At 44.0% G+C, this 20,441-nt stretch overlaps 1 protein-coding gene across 5 annotated transcripts in view; it reads right to left on the bottom strand.

Annotated features, from left to right (window-relative positions):
* LOC128690316 (neuroepithelial cell-transforming gene 1 protein) overlaps positions 1-20,441 on the bottom strand; it is a 1,446,122-nt gene that overhangs the window by 275,651 nt on the left and 1,150,030 nt on the right. The window lies entirely within an intron of this gene.

Genomic DNA, 20,441 nt, shown 5'->3' with positions numbered 1-20,441 from the left:
TGAGTAAGACACATGTGCCGTACCTCTGTGTTGTTGATGAGTAAGACACATGTGCCGTACCTGTGTGTTGTTGATGAGTAAGACACATGTGCCGTACCTCTGTGTTGTTGATGAGTAAGACACATGTGCCGTACATGTGTGTTGTTGATAAGTAAGACACATGTGCCGTACCTGTGTGTTGTTGATGAGTAAGACACATGTGCCGTACCTCTGTGTTGTTGATGAGTAAGACACATGTGCCGTACCTGTGTGTTGTTGATGAGTAAGACACATGTGCCGTACCTGTGTGTTGTTGATGAGTAAGACACATGTGCCGTACCTCTGTGTTGTTGATGAGTAAGACACATGTGCCGTACCTGTGTGTTGTTGATGAGTAAGACACATGTGCCGTACCTCTGTGTTGTTGATGAGTAAGACACATGTGCCGTACCTGTGTGTTGTTGATGAGTAAGACACATGTGCCGTACCTGTGTGTTGTTGATGAGTAAGACACATGTGCCGTACCTCTGTGTTGTTGATGAGTAAGACACATGTGCCGTACCTGTGTGTTGTTGATGAGTAAGACACATGTGCCGTACCTGTGTGTTGTTGATGAGTAAGACACATGTGCCGTACCTCTGTGTTGTTGATGAGTAAGACACATGTGCCGTACCTGTGTGTTGTTGATGAGTAAGACACATGTGCCGTACCTGTGTGTTGTTGATGAGTAAGACACATGTGCCGTACCTCTGTGTTGTTGATGAGTAAGACACATGTGCCGTACCTGTGTGTTGTTGATGAGTAGGACACATGTGCCGTACCTGTGTGTTGTTGATGAGTAAGACACATGTGCTGTATCTGGGTGTTGTTGATGAGTAAGACACATGTGCCGTACCTGTGTTGTTGATGAGTAAGACACATGTGCCGTATCTGTGCGTTGTTGATGAGTAAGACACATATGCTGTATCTGGGTGTTGTTGATGAGTAAGACACATGTGCCGTACCTGTGTGTTGTTGATGAGTAAGACACATGTGCCGTACCTGTGTGTTGTTGATGAGTAAGACACATGTGCTGTATCTGGGTGTTGTTGATGAGTAAGACACATGTGCCGTATCTGTGTGTTGTTGATGAGTAAGACACATGTGCTGTATCTGGGTGTTGTTGATGAGTAAGACACGTGTGCCGTACCTGTGTGTTGTTGATAAGTAAGACACATGTGCCGTACCTGTGTGTTGTTGATGAGTAAGACACATGTGCCGTACCTGTGTGTTGTTGATGAGTAAGACACATGTGCCGTACCTGTGTGTTGTTCATGAGTAAGACACATGTGCCGTACCTGTGTGTTGTTGATGAGTAAGACACATGTGCCATACCTGTGTGTTGTTGATGAGTAAGACACATGTGCCGTACCTGTGTGTTGTGATGAGTAAGACACATGTGCCGTACCTGTGTGTTGTTGATGAGTAAGACACATGTGCCGTACCTGTGTGTTGTTGATGAGTAAGACACATGTGCCGTACCTGTGTGTTGTGATGAGTAAGACACATGTGCCGTACCTGTGTGTTGTTGATGAGTAAGACACATGTGCCGTACCTGTGTGTTGTTGATGAGTAAGACACATGTGCCGTACCTGTGTGTTGTTGATGAGTAAGACACATGTGCCGTACCTGTGTGTTGTGATGAGTAAGACACATGTGCCGTACCTGTGTGTTGTTGATGAGTAAGACACATGTGCCGTACCTGTGTGTTGTTGATAAGTAAGAAACATGTGCCGTACCTGTGTGTTGTTGATGAGTAAGACACATGTGCCGTACCTGTGTGTTGTTGATGAGTAAGACACATGTGCCGTACCTGTGTGTTGTTGATAAGTAAGACACATGTGCCGTACCTGTGTGTTGTTGATGAGTAAGACACATGTGCCGTACCTGTGTGTTGTTGATGAGTAAGACACATGTGCCGTACCTGTGTGTTGTTGATAAGTAAGACACATGTGCCGTACCTGTGTGTTGTTGATGAGTAAGACACATGTGCCGTTCCTGTGTGTTGTTGATGAGTAAGACACATGTGCCGTACCTGTGTGTTGTTGATGAGTAAGACACATGTGCCGTACCTGTGTGTTGTTGATGAGTAAGACACATGTGCCGTACCTGTGTGTTGTTGATGAGCAAGACACATGTGCCGTACCTGTGTGTTGTTGATAAGTAAGACACATGTGCCGTACCTGTGTGTTGTTGATAAGTAAGACACATGTGCCGTACCTGTGTGTTGTTGATAAGTAAGACACATGTTCCGTACCTGTGTGTTGTTGATGAGTAAGACACATGTGCCGTACCTGTGTGTTGTTGATAAGTAAGACACATGTGCCGTACCTGTGTGTTGTTGATGAGTAAGACACATGTGCCGTACCTGTGTGTTGTTGATGAGTAAGACACATGTGCCGTTCCTGTGTGTTGTTGATGAGTAAGACACATGTTCCGTACCTGTGTGTTGTTGATGAGTAAGACACATGTGCCGTTCCTGTGTGTTGTTGATGAGTAAGACACGTGTGCAACACTGTGTATACCATTATTATGGAAATAATGACAACTAATACAAAATATAAACAGAAGACTTCTGGTGTTGTCATGTTAGGATGTAATGGTAGTTGTGGTAGTGGTGTTGGTAATGGTAGTTGTGGTAGTGGTAAGGGTAGTTGTAGTAGTGATGGTGGAAAGTATAGTTTTGGTAGTGGTGGTAGTAATGATAGTTGTGGGAGTAGTGGTGGCAATGGAATTTGTGGTAGTGGTAATGGTATTTGTGGCAGTGGTGGTGGTAATGGTAGTTGTGGTATTGGTGATGGTAGTGGCAATTGTGGTAGTGGGGTGGTATTTGTAGTTGTGGTAGTAGTGGTGGCAATGGTAGTTGTAGTAGTAGTGAAGGTAATGGTAGTCGTGGAGTGGATGTGGTAGTGGGGTCGTAATAGTAATTGTGGTTGTTGTGGTGGTAATGGTGGTTGCGATAGTGATGGTGTTAATGGTAGTTGAGGAAGTGGAGGTGGTAATGGTGGTTGAAGTAGTGATGGTAATGGTAGTTGTAGTAGTGGTGGTGATAATGGTAGTAATGATGGCGATGAAGATAATGGCAGTTGTGGTAGTGGTGGTGGCATTGGTGCTTGTGATGGTGGTGGTGGTAATGTCAGTAGTGGTAGTGGTCTTGGCAATGGTAGTTGTGGCAGTGGTGTTGGTAGTGATTGCTGTGGTAGTGGTAGTGGTAGTGATTGTTGTGGTAGTGGGGTCGAAATAGTAGTTGTGGTAGTGGTGGTAGTAATGGTATTTATGGTAGTGGTGATTTTAATGGTAGTTGGGGTAATGGTGATGGTAATGGTAGTTGTGGTTGTGCTGGTGGTAATGGTTGTTGTGGTAGTGGTGGTGGTATTTGTAGTTTTGTTAGTAGTGGTGGTAATGGTAGTTTTGGCAGTGGGGTGGTATTTGTAGTTGTGGTAGTGGGGTGGTAATGGTAGTTGTGGTAGTGAGGTGGAATATGTAATTGTGGCAGTGGTGGTAGTATTGATAGTTGTGGTAATGGTGGTGGTATTTGTGGTTGTGGTATAGGTGGTGGTAATGGTAGCTGTGGTAGTGGTGGTTGTAATGATAGTTGTGGTAGTAGTGGTGGTATTTGTAATTGCGGTATTGGTGGTGGTAATGGTAGTTGCGGTAGTGGGCTGGTATTTGTAGTTGTGGAAGTGGTGGTGGTAATGGTAGTTGTGGTAGTGGGGTGGTATTTGTAGTTGTGTAAGTGGTGGTGGTAATGGTAGTTGTGGTATTAGTGGTGGTAATGGTAGTTGTGGTAGTGGGGTGGTATTTGTAGTTGTGGTAGTGGTGGTGATAATGGTAGTTGTGGAAGTGGTGGTGGTAATGGTAGTTGTGGTATTGGTGGTGGTAATGGTAGTTGTGGTAGCGGGGTGGTATTTGTAGTTGTGGTAGTGGTGGTGATAATGGTAGTTGTGGAAATGGTGGTGGTAATGGTAGTTGTGGTAGTGGGCTGGTATTTGTAGTTGTGGAAGTGGTGGTGGTAATGGTAGTTGTGGTAGTGGAGTAGTATTTGTAGTTGTGTAAGTGGTGGTGGTAATGGTAGTTGTGGTATTGGCGGTGGTAATGGTAGCTGTGGTAGTGGGGGGTAATGGCAGTTGTGGTAGTGCTTGTGATTTTTGTAGTTGTGGTAGAGGTGGTGGTAATGGTAGTTGTGGTGGTAATGGTAGTTGTGGTAGTGGTGGTGGTAATGGTAGTTGTGGTAGTAGGGTGGTAATGACATTTGTGAAAGTGGGGTGGTATTTGTAGTTGTGGTAGTAGTGGTGGTAATGGTAGTTGTGGTAGTGGTGGTGGTATTTGTAGGTGCGGTATAGGTGGTGGTAATGGTAGTTGTGGTAGTGGGGTGGTAATGACAGTTGTGGTATTGGAGTGGTATTTGTAATTGTGGTAGTAATGGTGGTAATAGTAGTTGTGGTAGTGGTGGTGGTATTTGTTGGTGTAGTATAGGTGGTGGTAATGGTAGTTATGGTAGTGGGGTGGTAATGACAGTTGTGTTAGTGGGGTGCTATTTGTAGTTGTTGTAGTAGTGGTGGTAGTGGTAGTTGTGGTAGTGGTGGTTGCATTTGTAGTTGTGGTATTGGTGTTGGTAATGGTAGTTGTGGTAGTGGGCTGGTATTTGTAATTGTGGTAGTGGTAGTGGCATTTGTAACTGTGGTAGTGGTGGTGTTATTGGTAGTTGTGGTAGGGGGGTAATGACAGTTGTGGTAGTGGTGGTGGTATTTGTAGATGTGGTAGTGCTGGTGGTAAAGGTAGTTGTCGTAGTGGTAGTGGTAATGGGAGTTGTGGTAGTGGGGTGGCAATTACAGTTGAGGTAGTGGGTTGGTATGTGTAGTTGTGGTAGCGGTGGTGATAATGGAAGTTGTGGCAATAGGGTGGTATTTGTAGTTGTGGTATTGGTGGTGGTAATGGTAGGTGAGGAAGTGGTGGTGGTAATGATAGTTGTGGTAGTGGTGGTGGTATTTGTAGTTGTGGTATTGGTGGCGGTAATTGTAGTTGTGGTTGGGGGCTGCTGTTTGTAGTTGTGGTAGTGGTAGTGGTATTTGTAGTTATGATACTGGTGGAGATAATAGCAGCTGTGGTAGTGGGGTGATATTTGTAGTTGTGGTAGTGGTGGTGGTAATGGTAGTTGTGATAGTGGTGGTCATGGTAGTTGTGGTAGTGAGGGGTAGTGGCAGTTGTGGTAGTGGTTGTGGTATTTGTAGTTGTGGTAGTGGTGGTGGTAATGGTAGTTGTGATAGTGGTGGTTGTAATGGTAGTTGTGGTAGTGAGGGGTAGTGGCAGTTGTGATATTTGTAGTTGTGGTAGTGGTGGTGATAATGGTAGTTGTGGTAGTGGGGTGGTAATGAAAGTTGTGGTAGTGGGGTGGTATTAGCAGTTGTGGTAGTAGTGGTGGTAATGGAAGTCGTGGCAGTGTTGGTGGCAATGGTAGTTGTGGTAGTAGTAGTGGTATTTGTAGTTGTGGTAGTGGTGGTGGTAATCGCAGTTGTGGTAGTGCGGTGGCATTTGTAGTTGTGGTAGTGGTGGTGGTAATGGTAGTTGTTGTAGGGGGGTGGTATTGGTAGTTGTGGTTTTGGTGGTGGTAATGGTAGATGTGGTAGTGCTGGTGGTATTTGTAGTTGTGGTATTGGTGGTGGTAATGGTAGCTGTGGTAGTGCTGGTGGTAACGATAGTTGTAGCAGTGGAGGTGGTATTTGTAGTTGTGGTATTGGTGGTAGTAATGGTAGTTGTGGTAGTGGTGTGGTATTTGTAGTTGTGGGAGTGGCGGTGGTAATGGTAGTTGTGGTAATAGTGGTGGTAATGTTAGTTGGGGTAGTGGTTGTGGTATTTATAGTTGTGGTAGTGGGGGTGGTAATGGCAGTTGTGGTAGTGGTGTGGTATTTTAAGTTGTGGTAGTGGTGGTTGTAATGGTAGTTGTGGTGGTAATGATAGTTGTGGTATTCGTGGTGGTATTTGTAGTTGTGGTATTGGTGGTGGCAATGTTAGTTTTGGTAGTGAGCTGGTAATGGTAGTTGTGGTAGTGGGGTGGTATTTGTAGCTATGGTAGTGGTGGTGGTAATGGTATTTGTGGTAGTTGGGTGGTACTTGAGTTGTGGTAGTGGTGGTGGTTATGCCAGTTGTGGTAATGTGGGTGGCATTTGTAGTTGTGGTATTGGTGGTGGTAATGGTTGTTGTGGTAGTGGGGAGGTATTTGTAGTTGTGGAAGTTGTGGTGGTAATGGCTGTTGTGGTAGTGGTTGTGGTAATGGTAGTTGTGGTAGTAATGGCAGTTGTGGTAGTGGTAATGGCAGTTGTGGTAGTGGTTGTGGTAATGCTTGTTGTGGTAGTGGTGGTGCTAATGGCAGCTGTTGTAGTGGTTGTGGAAATGGTAGTTGTGGTAGTGGTGGTGGTAATGGCAGTTGTGGTAGTGGGTGTGGTAATGGTTGTTGCGGTAGTTGTGGTGGTAATGGCAGTTGTGGTAGTGGTGGTGGTAATGGAATTTGTGGTAGTGGTGGTGGTAATGGTAGTTGAGGTAATGGTGGTGATAATGGTAGTTGTGGTAATGGTGGTGATAATGGTAGTTGTGGTAGTAGTGGTGGCAATGGTAGTTGTGGTAATTGTGGTGGTAATGGAAGTTGTGGTAGTGGTGGTGGTAATGGCAGTTGTGTTAGTGGTAATGGCAGTTGTGGTAATGGTAGTTGTGGTAGTAGTGGTGGTAATGGTAGTTGTGCAAATGGTGGTGGTAATGGTAGTTGTGGTAGTAGTGGTGGTAATTGTAGTTGTGGTAATGGTGGTGGTAATGGTAGTTGTGGTAGTGGTGGTGGTAATGTTATTTGTGATAGTGGTAATTGTTGTTGTGGTAATGGTGGTGGTAATGGAAGTTGTGGTAGTAGTGGTGGTAATGGTAGTTGTGGTAATGGTGGTGGTAATGGTAGTTGTCGTAATGGTGGTGGTAATGGTAGTTGTCGTAGTGGTGGTGGTAATGGTAGTTGTCGTAGTGGTGGTGGTAATGGAAGCTGTCGTAGTGGTGGTGGTAATGGTTGTTGTGGTAGTGGTGGTGCTAACGGCAGTTGTGGTAGTGGTGGTGGTAATGGAAGTTGTGATATTGGTGGTGGCAATGGTAGTTGTGGTAGTGGTGGTGCTAATGGTAGTTATGGTAGTGGTGGTGGTAATGGTAGTTGTGGTAGTGATGGTGGTAATGGTAGTTGTGGTGCGTGGGTGGTGATAGTGTTTATAGTGTGGTGGTACACACTCAAAGATACAAATTCTGTCTGTCTGTCTGTCTGTCTGTCTGTCTGTTTCTCTCTCTCTCTTTTTTTTTTTTTTTTTTTTTTTTTTTTTTTTTTTTTTTTTTTTTTTTTTTTTTTTTTTTTTTTTTTTTTTTTACACAGGGTTTGACAAGGTTAAGGATCCATAGCTTTATTGACAGCTATATTACAGGTTAAGGATTCCTAATTTTATTGGCAAGCTAAGAGCTGTTACCTACATCAGCTCATTTGAAAGCATTTTTATTGTTATGAGACATACAAGTATGGGACAGGATGAAGTTGGAGCCATCTGTGGGCCAGCATTTTCATTTGATCAACTGACTTTATCTCGTTGATATCATTATGCTGTACGAATGTGTTCCATACTCGAGTCATCCTGGGTATGTATGATCTCAGATGGAGTGATGTTCTGGAGAAGGGTACAGCCAGAGTGAAGTTGTTGCTTTCTGCCCGTCTTGTGGCATAAAAGCTTGTTTCACGCTGTCCTCGAAGTGGATCCAAGTGTGGTATTTTGACAATATTGGCCTTGTACATAACAGTAAGGCCACCCACATCCCTCCTATGTTGAAGGCTCTGCTGAAATGACAGATCTATCCAGTATGGGTCCAGGCGAGAGATGAGACGTCTTGCTCTGTTCTCTACTCTCTCTCTCTCTCTCTCTCTCTCTCTCTCTCTCTCTCTCTCTCTCTCTCTCTCTCTCTCTCTCTCTCTCTCTCTCTCTCTCGAGGAAGCCGTAAAATTCACCTTGGAATTGATAAACTCCGTCAACGCTCTTCGTGTGTGAGAAGCCTATCCATGACGCCGTGCCTCCTCCTGCCGCCCTGCCACCTCCTGCCGCCCTGCCACCTCCTGCCGCCCTGCTACCTCCTGCTGCCCCGCCACCTCCTGCCGCCCTGGCTCCTACCAGCCGCCCTGCCACCCACCCATCTGCTTTCATAACAGCTAACCACCTCTTCGCCACATACACGCCTCTTCACCATACACACGCCTCTTCACCATACACGCCTCTTCGCCGTACACACGCCTCTTCGCCATACACTCGCCTCTTCGCCACACACACGCCTCCTCGCCAGACACACGCCTCTTCGCCACACACGCGCCTTTTCGCCATACACGCGCCTCCTCGCCAGACACACGCCTCGCCAGACACACGCCTCTTCGCCAGACACACGCCTCCTCGCCACACACACGCCTCGCCACACACGCCTCCTCACCACCCCCACATAACTCCCTGAAGGGGAGGCGATGTAGTTACTAGGACTGTGTTTTAGGACGGAATTCTCTGGCTTGTTGTTCCATTTGACCAATATTTACGATCTGTCTTTTCATTGCTAAAACTTGTCTCCACACTCGCTAGGTTCCCTAGAGAGTTGACTCAAGAGACTCTGCTTCTCAAGTCTGGTTCAGTTCGACCTAGAGAGTTGACTCAAGAGACTCTGCTTCTCAAGTCTGGTTCAGTTCGACCTAGAGAGTTGACTCAAGAGACTCTGCTTCTCAAGTCTGGTTCAGTTCGACCTAGAGAGTTGACTCAAGAGACTCTGCTTCTCAAGTCTGGTTCAGTTCGACCTAGAGAGTTGACTCAAGAGACTCTGCTTCTCAAGTCTGGTTCAGTTCGACCTAGACAGTTGACTCAAGAGACTCTGCTTCTCAAGTCTGGTTCAGTTCGACCTAGACAGTTGACTCAAGAGACTCTGCTTCTCAAGTCTGGTTCAGTTCGACCAACTTTACCTGCCATAGTCTTACTTATGCTGTCCTTTACCTTTATTCACTTTAGCACAAATATTTGTGAGGGAAACTTTCATTTCTCACATTATTATCTATGTGAGAAATCACGAAAGTGCTTAGAATTTCACAAATTTGCTCACAGTAGTTTTTCTGCATATATATATATATATATATATATATATATATATATATATATATATATATATATATATATATATATATATATATATATATATATATATATATATGATGGGGTCCACCTCTGGTGTAAATTGTGGGACCCACAGCCTCGGAGAAGTGGATAAAAAGGCTTCAAGGAAGAACATTTGGATTTCTTCCTGCAACTGTTTAAATATTCCACTTCCCCTACCACCCCATCTTTTCATTCTTTTTTACCAATAGGAATATTTTATTACATAATATGGTACAAAAAGGTTTAAGAGATACATTGTTGATATAAAGATGGCATATACAGTACATGAGATGTGAGAGATACATGTCTAGTACATATTGTTACATGTTTATCACTGATTATAATGCGAAAATCTCATCCAGCTCTTCAGAACTGGGGCGCGTGACCAAAATACAGCAGGTATTACCCCTCTGAACAGCAGCGCTGAGCCGCTGGAACAGAAAACTAGCTGCCTTGGGATAGATAGTTCCCCTGATGCCTAGCTCCTTAAGGAACTTAGATGCATTCTTTCCCCATGAGCCAAGGGTCTTTGATCCTATGGGAACAAACATACAATGATGGGCAAGTTCTCCATATTTTCTAGACTTTTGGGACTCCTTGAAGCTGGCGGCTGCCCCTCCTTCCTTCCTGGTGTATTGGAGATAGGTATCAGCCAAGGTAGGTGCACATGTGTAGTCCCACACCACCTGCTTTCCGTCTGTCCAGGCTTGAAGTGTGATACCATCTGGACGTTTCTGGCTGCCATCAGATCTGCATACTTGGGGTGGCTCCCTTACTGCTGGGCATCCGGCTGTTGCGAGGCTCCTCTTGATAATGTTATTAACCTCCTCATGTCTTGCAATCTTTCCCTCGGATTTACGGCACACAAGACTATGGTACCCGAATCGGTCTGCTGCTTCACTGCCACAAATACACCTGTGTTCGGCGAGAATAGGGGTGGCAAGTCGAAGGGCAACACCAATGCGGATGGTCTGTGGGTCGAGGCGTGTGCCTAGGCTGGAGCTGGGAACAGCCAACAGAAAGTCCCCTGCATGAAGAGCTCTCATTGCCAGGAGGCGGGCTCTATCCTTCCCTGACACACTCTGAAGCATTGTTGAGGTTCTTTTCTCCACTATCGGGCCATCCTAGTGCGACTGTTTGTAGTTGTTGGTGGAAGCAGGTCTGGTTTCAGAGCCCGTTAGATTATCCCAGATCATGGCTCCGTCAATGAACTTTTGGTCCTGGACTCCAATATTGTCCCTAAGATGTTCAGGGAGAATCGCTGCTACAAGCCTTCTGGATGCAATGCATGAGGACAGAAAAGCAGTTAGTGCAATCTGTGATGAGTTGCGGACAGCAATGCCTCATAGTCTGACTGGAAGTGTAGCTTGGTTCCACTGCCCATCTTCTAGAGTAAGGTTAAGTACTTTCGTAAAAATCTGCCTCAGGATACTGTTATATTCATGCAGTATAGGGTTATCATATGAAGTTGCACATCTTAGGAAATATGTCAACCTGGGCAGACTCAAGCACTTTGTGAGAAGGTACAAGGCATCGTGGGTGTCAAGACTGCCTATTCGTTGTTCCATTCTCCTCTGTTATTCCAATTTCTTCCTGAGGATTGTGTCAATGGCATCGCTTCCCAGAGGTCCTCCAAGCAAGACACTATTTGTAGGAGCAATGACTGATGCTCCTAGTAGTTTTCATCTCAATGCATTTATCACTTGTTGGCTGACTGGAATGATTTTACATTTGGATGGATTCAGGATGAGACCCATTTCCTGTCTCCGTGTCATCACTTGTGTAAGATCACCTAAGATGGATTCCTTTGTACCTGCTATTATATATATATATATATATATATATATATATATATATATATATATATATATATATATATATATATATATATATATATATATATATATATATATATATTTCCAGAAGGTGGGGGAAAGTCGAGAATGGTGCAGGCATTACCTCTCTGCAAAACGACACTAAGATGCTGGATGAAGAATGTCGCAGCCTTTGGGTTACAAGTGATGATGAACCTGGAAGGCAGTTGTTAGAGAGAACCTTTTGCAAGTTTACCACATGATCCAGTGATCATGCTGGAACAAACTAGTACTGATGGAGCAACTCTCCATATTTTCTGCATCTGTATTCTTGCCTGTGATCTGCAGCACCTCTCTGGTGCTTACCATTGTGCTGGTTAATGGTATGAGCCTGAGTGAACACACAGGTGCACTTACATGCCAAGAGTTTACCATTCTTCCAGGAATAGTTTGTGACCCCCATCAGGGTGGTTAGTTGGATTACTGGGATTGCCGGATGCTAACAATTAGGTTCTCTGTCACCCAGAAACCCAGCTGCTGTGAGGCTCCTCGGAGTTGGGACAATTTAGAACATACAGACCATATTGATCGGCTCGCCCACTGCCGCAAATACAAGTGTATTCTGTGTGAGTTGAATCAGCGAGGAGGAGAGACACTATTATACATAAAGCCTGCAGGCTGAGATTCATGCCAAGAGCCAAATTAGGAACTATGAGGGGAAAAGCTTATACATACGTGCATTATTTGGTTTGTATGTATGACTGTGGTGTAGGTTGTTTGTGCTGCAGTGCTTGTTACAGAAGGAGGCAGACTCCCAACGCCGCATATACCTGCCTCTCGCCACTGTGAAAGTTGTGGCACTGGGAATCTTCAAATTGGTGTCATGTGCCTACTCGGATCTCTGTCGCTCGTAAGTATTTATTTCTCTGGGTAATTATTAATGAATATAGCAGTTGTAATCTATCCTGGTTTTGTGGAATCTTAATTAATACGAAAAGATAAAGTTTACTTTTCACTCTTGCTATCGTTACCGAGTGAGTGAACCGCTTGTATGTTTCTCCCACACAGCAAGTGTACTGAGAGGACCAGTGATACATAGTGTACTGAGAGGACCAGTGATACATAGTGTACTGAGAGGACCAGTGATACAGTGTACTGAGAGGACCAGTGATACATAGTGTACTGAGAGGACCAGTGATACATAGTGTACTGAGAGGACCAGTGATACAGTGTACTGAGAGGACCAGTGATACAGTGTACTGAGAGGACCAGTGATACATAGTGTACTGAGAGGACCAGTGATACAGTGTACTGAGAGGACCAGTGATACATAGTGTACTGAGAGGACCAGTGATACATAGTGTACTGAGAGGACCAGTGATACAGTGTACTGAGAGGACCAGTGATAAATAGTGTACTGAGAGGACCAGTGATACATAGTGTACTGAGAGGACCAGTGATACATAGTGTACAGAGAGGACCAGTGATACATAGTGTACTGAGAGGACCAGTGATACATAGTGTACAGAGAGGACCAGTGATACATAGTGTACTGAGAGGACCAGTGATACATAGTGTACAGAGAGGACCAGTGATACATAGTGTACTGAGAGGACCAGTGATACAGTGTACTGAGAGGACTGAACGTAATTATACAGTAACTGAGCAAGAAGCTTTAGCAATAGTATGGTCTTTAAAGCACTTCCGAGACATTATTTATCAGTACTCTGTTCATGTCTTGACAGACCATGCTCCACTGATACCCTTATTCCAGAACAAACAACCTACTGGAAGGTTAGCTAGATGGACCTTGACTACCCAAGAGTTCAATCACACCTTTGAGCATTTACCTGGCAAGTCAAATGTAGTCGCAGATGCCTTATCGCGACATGTTAGTATAGTAACTGCAGACCCTCCATTTAGTGCTGAAGATGTAAAGAATGCTCAACGAACAGATCCCATGTGGTCTGGTGTGATTCGATTCCTGCTCCAGGAAGATCTTATTCTGACTGTGAAGCCACCAGCACCCATCAGTGACTTTGTCATGAACCAAGAATTACTGTATCGAACAGCCGAGTTGGGTACTCCTAGCAGAAGAGTATACCAGTTAGTAATTCCACAGTCACTAGTGAATGTAGCCTTACAGCTAGTTCACGATGTACCAGGTGTTGCACACCCTGGTATGGATCGTTCAGTAAAACAAGCCAGATTGAAATACTTTTGGCCTCGTATGGCAACTGATATTTCTGAGTATGCTAAGAAATGTAGTGTCTGCATGCAACATAAAGGCAATGCTAATGGTCCTAATCCAATCCAAGTGTATCCAACTACTAGCGAACCTTGGGAAAGAGTTGCGCTAGATTTGTTAACTAATTTCCAATGTTCCCTCCAAGGTAACAAACATCTGTGTGTTATGGTAGACCATTTCACCAGATATTGTGAGTTAGTTCCTATTGCAGATAAGACTGCAGAGACAGTAGCTAAAGCGTTTAAAGAACGCATTATCTGCAGGCATACCACCCCTAAGTCCCTAGTAACAGATAATGGAGGTGAATTCTGTAATGAGATTCTTGAAAATTTGTGCACCTTGTACAAGATCTCTAAATCCACCATTGTTCCTCATCATCCTGCCAGCAATGGGTTAGCGGAACGAACCAATAAGAAAGTACTTGATGTCTTGAGAGCCACTATCAATCCCAACAGTGAAACTTGGGATGAAGTTATACCTGATGTGCAGTGTGCTATAAATTCTGCTTACAATGTTTCTATAGGTGACACTCCACATTATGCATTGTATGGTGTAGATAAACGTTTGCCTTATGAGTTGTTATATTCTAATCCGAAACCAAATTACAACCCTGATGATTTCATAGCAACTCGTACCAGCTTAGCTCAAAGTGTTTTTAGAAGAATCCGTGAAACACTTCATAAATCAACAGCTGAATTTACAAGAGTCGCAAACACTCGAGCAAAGCCATCCAAAATCAAAGTAGGTTCGAGAGTTATGCTGATTAACTTTAACAAAACGTCTGCAATGCCAAAGCTTGATCAAAAGTTTATTGATCCTTATCGAGTAGTTGAACATATCACTGGTAATAAGTATAAGGTTAGAGAGATTAGTACTGGTCAGTATAAAGAATCGCATTTAGATCATATGAAGTTAGTATGTGATGATAATGATGTTCCAACCCAGACTAATGTGACAGACTCTGACAATCCTCCTGATCCTGTACTCTCTTCCTCTGATACTCAGTCAGACGATCAACCTGAATGTCGTTATTCCCTACGTACACGACAGGTCTTGAGAAATCCTCAAGTATCATTTGTAACTTCCAATTCAGATTTGCCTCAAATACAGCATGAGTTAGCCAATGCTACAGAGTTTGATCCTCCCAGAGATGACACCCATTCTGCATATGTCAATCTTACCCTAGCAGAGTTGGGGTTAAATGTAAATAACCTGTATAGATGAATAATTACAGTATCAACTTATCAGTATTCAAGAATTTTTTTTTTGTGTTCATGTTCTCTCCGCATTCTGTGAGTTAACAGTCTAGATTTGAGTGCACCGAATCTGCCTTTCTGTTAAACACTCTTTCTTTGTATATATTCCTTCCTCAGAATCCGTAGATCACATGAATACAGATCGATCGATCAAATTTTTTTTTTTTATCACTTGTAACCTCAACGTTGAGTTCGATGTTCATTTGTTGAGTTTCAAGTTGTGCTATATTATACCTTGTATTGCATTACAGTTTCAGTTACGTAAGCTTCCATTCCAATGTTCTACTTATGTATGTTATAATGTTTAATTGTTGTGTACTTTGACATTGTATAGAATCAGCCCAAGCCGTATACCTGCCATCTCTAGTTTGTATTAGTTGTATGTCGGGACGACATACGTTAGCGTCGCCGAGCTCTCAGTAGTAGTAACCAGTTACCAGTAACCACTGTGCCAGTTGACTCACGACCAACCGTCTCTGCCTGAGTCACTGTCTGAACTCATATTGCGCTGACCTGGCATTATTCAAAGACCCCTCACATATGGGTACTGTGGGCGGCCAGTCAGTCAGTGTTACGAGAGGAGCGAGAGAGATAGGTACGGCTGTAAGGGCGCACTCCACCTTGTCTGTAATTATACGTAATACCAGCCTACGTGAGTATTTCTTACCTAATCCACGTGTCGAACTCCCACATGATACTGAGAGGGCCAGTGATACATAGTGTACTGAGAGGACCAGTGATACATAGTGTACTGAGAGGACCAGTGATACATAGAGTACTGAGAGGACCAGTGATACATAGTGTACTGAGAGGACCAGTGATACATAGTGTACTGAGAGGACCAGTGATACATAGAGTACTGAGAGGACCAGTGATACATAGTGTACTGAGAGGACCAGTGATACATAGTGTACTGAGAGGACCAGTGATACATAGTGTACTGAGAGGGCCAGTGATACATAGTGTACTGAGGACCAGTGATACATAGTGTACTGAGAGGACCAGTGATACATAGTGTACTGAGAGGACCAGTGATACATAGAGTACTGAGAGGACCAGTGATACATAGTGTACTGAGAGGACCAGTGATACATAGTGTACTGAGAGGACCAGTGATACATAGTGTACTGAGAGGGCCAGTGATACATAGTGTACTGAGGACCAGTGATACATAGTGTACTGAGAGGACCAGAGATACATACTGTACTGAGAGGACCAGTGATACATAGTGTACTGAGAGGACCAGTGATACATAGTGTACTGAGAGGACCAGTGATACATAGTGTACTGAGAGGACCAATGATACATAGTGTACTGAGAGGACCAGAGATACATAGTGTACTGAGAGGGCCAGTGATACATAAGGTACTGAGAGGACCAGTGATACATAGTGTACTGAGAGGGCCAGTGATACATAGTGTACTGAGAGGACCAGTGATACATAGTGTACTGAGAGGACCAGTGATACATAGTGTACTGAGAGGACCAGTGATACATAGTGTACTGAGAGGACCAGGGATACATAGTGTACTGAGAGGACCAGTGATACATAGTGTACTGAGAGGACCAGTGATACATAGTGTACTGAGAGGACCAGTGATACATAGTGTACTGAGAGGACCAGTGATACATAGTGTACTGAGAGGACCAGTGATACATAGAGTACTGAGAGGACCAATGATACATAGTGTACTGAGAGGACCAGTGATACATAGTGTACTGAGAGGACCAGTGATACATAGTGTACTGAGAGGACCAGTGATACATAGTGTACTGAGAGGACCAGTGATACATAGTGTACTGAGAGGACCAATGATACATAGTGTACTGAGAGGACCAGTGATACATAGTGTACTGAGAGGACCAGTGATACATAGTGTACTGAGAGGACCAGTGATACATAGTGTACTGAGAGGACAAGTGATACATAGTGTACTGAGAGGACCAGTGATACATAGTGTACTGAGAGGACCAGTGATACATAGTGTACTGAGAGGACCAGTGATACATAGTGTACTGAGAGGACCAGTGATACATAGTGTACTGAGAGGACCAGTGATACATAGTGTACTGAGAGGACCAGTGATACATAGTGTACTGAGAGGACCAGTGATACATAAGGTACTGAGAGGACCAGTGATACATAGTGTACTGAGAGGGCCAGTGATACATAGTGTACTGAGAGGACCAATGATACATAGTGTACTGAGAGGACCAGTGTACATAGTGTACTGAGAGGACCAGTGATACATAAGGTACTGAGAGGACCAGAGATACATAGTGTACTGAGAGGACCAGTCATACATAAGGTACTGAGAGGACCAGTGATACATAGTGTACTGAGAGGACCAGTGATACATAGTGATCTGAGAGGACCAGTGATACATAAGGTACTGAGAGGACCAGTGATACATAGTGTACTGAGAGGACCAGTGATACATAGTGTAGTGAGAGGACCAGTGATATATAGTGTACTGAGAGGACGAGTGATACATAGTGTACTGACAGGACCAGTGATACATAGTGTACTGAGAGGGCCAGTGATACATAGTGTACTGAGAGGACCAATGATACATAGTGTACTGAGAGGACCAGTGATACATAAGGTACTGAGAGGACCAGTGATACATAGTGTACTGAGAGGGCCAGTGATACATAGTGTACTGAGAGGACCAATGATACATAGTGTACTGAGAGGACCAGTGTACATAGTGTACTGAGAGGACCAGTGATACATAGTGTACTGAGAGGACCAGTGATACATAGTGCACTGAGAGGACCAGTGATACATAGTGTACTGAGAGGACCAGTGATACATAGTGTACTGAGAGGACCAGTGATACATAGTGTACTGAGAGGATCAGTGATACATAAGGTACTGAGAGGACCAGTGATACATAGTGTACTGAGAGGGCCAGTCATACATAGTGTACTGAGAGGACCAATGATACATAGTGTACTGAGAGGACCAGTGTACATAGTGTACTGAGAGGACCAGTGATACATAGTGTACTGAGAGGACCAGTGATACATAGTGTACAGAGAGGACCAATGATACATAGTGTACTGAGAGGACCAGTGATAAATAAGGTACTGAGAGGACCAGTGATACATAGAGTACTGAGAGGACCAGTGATACATAGTGTACTGAGAGGACCAGTGATGCATACTATACTGACAGGACCAGTGATACATAAGGTACTGAGAGGACCAGTGATACATAATGTACTGAGAGGACCAGTGATACATAATGTACTGAGAGGACCAGTGATACATAGTGTACTCAGAGGACCAGTGATACATAAGGTACCGAGAGGACCAGTGATACATAGTGTACTGAGAGGACCAATGTTACATAATGTACTGAGAAGACCAGTGATACATAATGTACTGAGAGGACAAGTGATACATAGTGTACTGAGAGGACCAGTGATACATAGTGTACTGAGAGCACCAGTGATACATAGTTTACAGAGAGGACCAATGATACATAGTGTACTGAGAGGATCAGTGATACATAGTTTACTGAGAGGACCAGTGACACATAGTGTACAGAGAGGATCAGTGATACATAGTGTACTGAGAGGACCATTGACACATAATATACTGAGAGGACCAATGATACATAGTGTACTGAGAGGACCAGTGATACATAGTGTACTGAGAGGACCAGTGATAAATAAGGTACTGAGAGGACCAGTGATACATAGTGTACTGAGAGGACCAGTGATACATAGTGTACTGAGAGGACCAGTGATACATAGTGTACTGAGAGGACCAGTGATACATAGTGTACTGAGAGGACCAGTGATACATAGTGTACTGAGAGGACCAATGATACATAGTGTACTGAGAGGACCAGTGATACATAGTGTACTGAGAGGACCAGTGGTACATAGTGTACTGAGAGGACCAGTGATACATAGTGTACTGAGAGGACCAATGATACATAGTGTACTGAGAGGACCAGTGATACATAGTGTACTGAGAGGACCAGTGATACATAGTGTACTGAGAGGACCAGTGATACATAGTGTACTGAGAGGACCAGTGATACATAGTGTACTGAGAGTACCAGTGATACATAGTGTACTGAGAGGACCATTGATACATAGTGTACTGAGAGGACCAATGATACATAGTGTACTGAGAGAACCAGTGATACATAGTGTACTGAGAGGACCAGTGATACATAGTGTACTGAGAGGACCAGTGATACATAAGGTACTGAGAGGACCAGTGATACATAGTGTACTGAGAGGGCCAGTGATACATAGTGTACTGAGAGGACCAATGATACATAGTGTACTGAGAGGACCAGTGTACATAGTGTACTGAGAGGACCAGTGATACATAAGGTACTGAGAGGACCAGTGATACATAGTGTACTGAGAGGACCAGTGATACATAAGGTACTGAGAGGACCAGTGATACATAGTGTACTGAGAGGACCAGTGATACATAGTGTTCTGAGAGGACCAGTGATACATAAGGTACTGAGAGGACCAGTGATACATAGTGTACTGAGAGGACCAGTGATACATAGTGTACTGAGAGGACCAGTGATATATAGTGTACTGAGAGGACCAGTGATACATAGTGTACTGACAGGACCAGTGATACATAGTGTACTGAGAGGACCAGTGATACATAAGGTACTGAGAGGAACAGTGATACATAGTGTACTGAGAGGGCCAGTGATACATAGTTTACTGAGAGGACCAATGATACATAGTGTACTGAGAGGACCAGTGTACATAGTGTACTGAGAGGACCAGTGATACATAGTGTACTGAGAGGACCAGTGATACATAGTGCACTGAGAGGACCAGTGATACACAGTGTACTGAGAGGACAAGTGATACATAGTGTACTGAGAGGACCAGTGATACATAGTGTACTGAGAGGATCAGTGATACATAAGGTACTGAGAGGACCAGTGATACATAGTGTACTGAGAGGGCCAGTCATACATAGTGTACTGAGAGGACCAATGATACATAGTGTACTGAGAGGACCAGTGTACATAGTGTACTGAGAGGACCAGTGATACATAGTGTACTGAGAGGACCAGTGATACATAGTGTACAGAGAGGAGGAATGATACATAGTGTACTGAGAGGACCAGTGATAAATAAGGTACTGAGAGGACCAGTGATACATAGTGTACTGAGAGGACCAGTGATACATAGTGTACTGAGAGGACCAGTGATACATACTATACTGAGAGGACCAGTGATACATAAGGTACTGAGAGGACCAGTGATACATAATGTACTGAGAGGACCAGTGATACATAATGTACTGAGAGGACCAGTGATACATAGTGTACTGAGAGGACCAGTGATACATAAGGTACCGAGAGGACCAGTGATACATAGTGTACTGAGAGGACCAATGTTACATAATGTACTGAGAAGACCAGTGATACATAATGTACTGAGAGGACAAGTGATACATAGTGTACTGAGAGGACCAGTGATACATAGTGTACTGAGAGCACCAGTGATACATAGTTTACAGAGAGGACCAATGATACATAGTGTACTGAGAGGATCAGTGATACATAGTTTACTGAGAGGACCAGTGACACATAGTGTACAGAGAGGATCAGTGATACATAGTGTACTGAGAGGACCAGTGTACATAGTGTACTGAGAGGACCAGTGATACATAAGGTACTGAGAGGACCAGTGATACATAGTGTACTGAGAGGACCAGTGATACATAAGGTACTGAGAGGACCAGAGATACATAGTGTACTGAGAGGACCAGTGATACATAGTGTTCTGAGAGGACCAGTGATACATAAGGTACTGAGAGGACCAGTGATACATAGTGTACTGAGAGGACCAGTGATACATAGTGTACTGAGAGGACCAGTGATATATAGTGTACTGAGAGGACCAGTGAT

Source organism: Cherax quadricarinatus, chromosome 2 (genome assembly GCF_038502225.1).
Source record: "Cherax quadricarinatus isolate ZL_2023a chromosome 2, ASM3850222v1, whole genome shotgun sequence".
Taxonomy (NCBI): domain Eukaryota; kingdom Metazoa; phylum Arthropoda; class Malacostraca; order Decapoda; family Parastacidae; genus Cherax; species Cherax quadricarinatus.
The sequence above is the reverse complement of the archived record's forward strand: the minus strand, read 5'-3'. Positions and strand labels throughout refer to the sequence as shown.